The sequence below is a fragment of the Alosa pseudoharengus genome, unplaced genomic scaffold (genome assembly GCF_046254945.1).
Source record: "Alosa pseudoharengus isolate Yale_2024_CS ecotype anadromous, Long Island Sound unplaced genomic scaffold, YU_APseudo_1.1 YU_APseudo_1.1_scf_3, whole genome shotgun sequence".
Classification (NCBI taxonomy): Eukaryota; Metazoa; Chordata; class Actinopteri; order Clupeiformes; family Clupeidae; genus Alosa; species Alosa pseudoharengus.
Genome location: NW_027468718.1, coordinates 17270809 through 17275131, shown reverse-complemented (window position 1 = coordinate 17275131; position 4323 = coordinate 17270809).

Here is a 4323-nt window from a genome sequence, read left to right as displayed (position 1 = left end):
GAAACTCCTAGCTAAAATCTTTTATTGCTATTTAGGAGTACTCCTAGTGGTAAGATAAAAGGCTTTGTGAATATGGCCCCTGGTGTCTAACCCGATGCATAGCCCATTTACACAAAATAATGGTCGAATATTACTGATCATTGTTATTTAAGAACATGCAGTGCGTGTAGGGCACCAAAAACATCTTGCTCGTAAAAAATCATCATACCGCACATTGTGGCGGGTCTGTTATTTAGCCTACTTACTGTAGGCTGCGCAAACCACAGGCCTTTATTTTGGGCAAGCCTGCATTCGAGGCAGGCCTTCTGTTGAAGAATTTTATATAAAGCCTGCGCTAACAGTAATCCTCCTGCCCCCGCTACCACAGCTGTGGATAGTGTGGCATGCTCCTTCTTGCAAACTTGACTAGGCCTATAGCGCAACCATTTACGTATTCAAAAAATAATAATTTACATTGCAGTCAAGAAGTAGGGCAAATTAATTTACGAAACCAAAACGTGGGTCATAGTTGTCTAAGCCTCTATTGCGTAGCCTGTTAAAAACGTCGCTAGATTACTGCTCAGAGCAACCATACTCCCTGCTCTCTTCACCTCCATCATCCTCAATCACATCTTCTCTATTATCTTTCTCTACATGAAGGATACATTTGATATTTGCCTCTTATCCTAATTATAGCCTAATATAATAAAACACACTAAGATGACCTTTCAGTCAAAATGGCTAAACATGGTTTGCTTTCATTTTGAACTATATATAAGCTCACCTTGTCTCAAATTCATAGATGAGGATGAGGTCTGATGCTACTTTACTCTCTGTTGTGACAGTTTCTGAAAACTGTGGGCCATGTGTTTCACAATGTAAAGATCTGCTTCTATGTAAATTTGATATAGCTATAATGTTGGCATGATATGTAACCTAAGCTATGACACTTATTAGCCTATTATTGCTAATTATATTGTATAAATATCATAGCCTATTAGTAAAACATGTTTCAAATTAGGCTACTATTATAATGGTGTGTTGTATGCAAACAGTGTTGTTAGTGTAGGCCAACAGTTTATTTATTTAGCCTTTACATCGGATTGCATGCATAACCAAGGTAACATTTAAAAGTGTGTTTTCTGCTCTTTCAATGAGTTCGGTTTTAGCACTAACGATCACAGAGATATTCAAGCAGTTAAGCACCATGGATTTCATGTTCTAGTTTGTGCTCACCTTTCTTTGAAATGAAGTCTGTTAACAATTGTTTCCCCTCATTTTGTTTTATCTCCTCCCGTCTTTACTTTCTTTGTTCTGTGGCCTGATTTAGCTTTCTTGGAGAAAGCCATCTGCTCTCTAGCCGTAGAGTCATAGTAATCAGTACTGGTTTTGCCCCCAGTCCGACACCTCTACGTGCAGTAATGTTCAATAATGATTGAGGTTGTTTTGCAGATTTTGACTGATTTCAGTGACATTGTGTCTAAAAGCAATTGCTTGGAAGTTGTTGTTAACGTTTAATACGTGAGTAGTAAATGTATGTAAAGTTTATTCATTTGAAAGTCCCTCCTTACGATGGCCATCCCATCCTGAATAGACAAGTAGACAAGCCAAACACACACACACACACACACACACACACACACACACACACACACACACCAGGTGCCAAGGGACCATTTTTAGCCCATAATCACACAATAATGCCCCCACCCACTGAATTACTTTTGAATTTAAGTGGATAGAAGTGAGCATTTAAGAATTTGATTACCCCTACCTGTAATATATCCTTAAAGGACACAAGGAACACACTTATTATCAAATACAAGCAATATGCAATTTGTCATTTTATGTGTGAACTGTCTCAAGTTGATATATGTTAAGGGCCCCTCTCAGCGTTCCTCGCATGCAGTTTTAGTATACGGAGCCCTATTCTTAGCCAAGCAGCACACTGCGTGTCATAGATTGATGTAATCACAAATCCCTGTAGAGGTCACTGTTGCTTGGCACAGTTGAAAGTCAGTGAAGGGACTTCAACAAATATCAACAAACCAGCCTTGCTGTGGACACTGGGAGTGTTTTGTCAGTGCTTCTAATAACTAAATCCCTTCATCGAGCTAATTCCACTGTTGGTTCGCAACCAGTCTGTCATTGACTTTTTGCGATACTCTTGCTTGTTCCGATACCACCAATTAAATCTCAAGTAAATACTGATTCTCATTAACATGTGTCCAGAGACATCTTACATTTGTAGGATCAGTTTTATCTGCGGAGGAGAGGCATCTTGTTAATCACTAAATCCTCACGTTTGCGGGTTCTGGAAAAAATAATTAACATTTAAGCAATTAGAAGTGGGCTCTATTATCGAGTACACAAATTAGATCGTATAATTTGCCTCCCACTCAACATTTGTTTGTGCCATTTAACTCTCAAATCCTTGCCGTTAAATTCCAAGAACATATAGGAGTCGGGCCTACATCATATTTATCGGCAGGGACAAGCGCTTCACACTGAGCAGGAATTAGAGTGGGGAAGGGAAAAGAGAGAGCGGCTGCATCAAGCTCCTCCTAAGGACCTTTGAAGAACGACATGTCTAATCACTCATAAATATGCTGTTGAGCATGTTTGCGTGGTTAAGATACCCCAGTGATGCTGCTACGGGTATACACATCTGTGTGTTTGTGTGTGTGTTTGTGTGTGTGTTAATGTTTTTTTTTTTGAGGGAGGTAGGGGCTGGGGGCTCACTGGCTTGTCTTTGGAGTGCGCTGAGTATTGCTGATGGATTCTCAGAAGACTCATATGTATGTGTGCTCGGCCTGCATCGCATAAGCCCTCATTTCGGATTCTGGTAAAGTGTTAAAATCAATTCCGAGTAAATAAGACTGAAAGAAGCATGTAAGCACTTTTGTAGTGTTAATTCAGGCTGGGGTAAATTAGCTGTGTGCACTAAAATCAGGGACGCAGAGAAGAACGGTGTGACAGTGTTGGAAATAGCAATGTTAAATGTGAGATTGTCATAGTAACACTAACACAACCTGCTACCACTGTTTTAACACAGTTGCATAGCCCTTGTTTCATTGTTTATAATTTATCACCAACAACTAATTATCAGTGTGTAATGACACTAATCCTAACTTAACCCTAATTCTAACCCCTAACCCGTAATGATTATGGTGAGTATGTCAAATTATTTTCACTTCTTAGCTAAAGACAAAAGTGGGAAGAAACTAAACTAAAAACTAAAAAGGCCAAGTACAGCATCTAGAGTGCTTGCTGTGTTTTAAGCCCAGAGCAGGAGAGGGGGCAGTGGAGATGCTCTGGTCGGTGCTGAATATTCCTCCCACTTTAAGACGTGAGCCTGTGTGTTTGCTTTGAGCTGCATGGGCAGCCTCCCTCATCTGAGAAGGACCAAGCATCACATTTCTTGTCACTGTCTCCTAAATTCCTAAAGGTACAATTAGCATTTTGTTTGACGAAACGTTGAAAGGTTCATGGATTGATATTTGCCAAAATGTGGCAAGATGCTTTTTTTTTCGAATGCAAATGTTGACATTTATTAACTTTTATTTGAGATCTGTTTATGGATTGTAAAAAAAAAGTCTGCATACATTTAATGAGAGTAATGTAAAATCACAACATTTTAACACAATCAATGCGCCAAGCATCCCTGAGCATAATTTAGTGATGTAGCAATGAAATTTTTTACTGTCTATGATTTATGTAATCTGTGTAGCATTCGTAATGAGCGGGAACCAAGACTTCATGGCTGCATACAACAGGAAACTATATTAATTGCAGCTCTTTCTTTCACCCTAGAGTTCCCCCCCCCCGACCCCCACATGCCCCACCCCCATGTGAAATAATGTCAGCAGTTTCCCACCTTCAAAATCCTTTTGTTTCTAAATCTATTAACAATTCTAATTGTACAGGAACACTTCTTAAGTACGCGCGGTAAATAAGACAGGAAGGCCTTCATTTCCTCTTTGCTGCAGATTAAACGCTGCCCTTGTTTTTATGTGTTGAAATGCATTAACAAGGTTTCAAGCATACATGCTGGCAGGAAATTTATTCTCTGGGCTGAAGAAACAGCAGAGAACGGCAGTGTTTCCTGATGTTCAAGAACGGCAATTTCATCTGGAGTGACAGAGAAAGAGAGAGAGAAAGAGAGTGTAAAAAAAACATCTTTATTTTTCTGAGTCTCATATCTGCTAATTAACATATCCGTGTTGAAGTACCTTCAAAAGGGATACAATCGTTTTAAATTTGATTAAAGCGATACATATTAGGAAGACTGTTTTCTTTGGGCCTTTCAGCTAATTAAACAGCTTTGTGCGGCATTGACTGGTC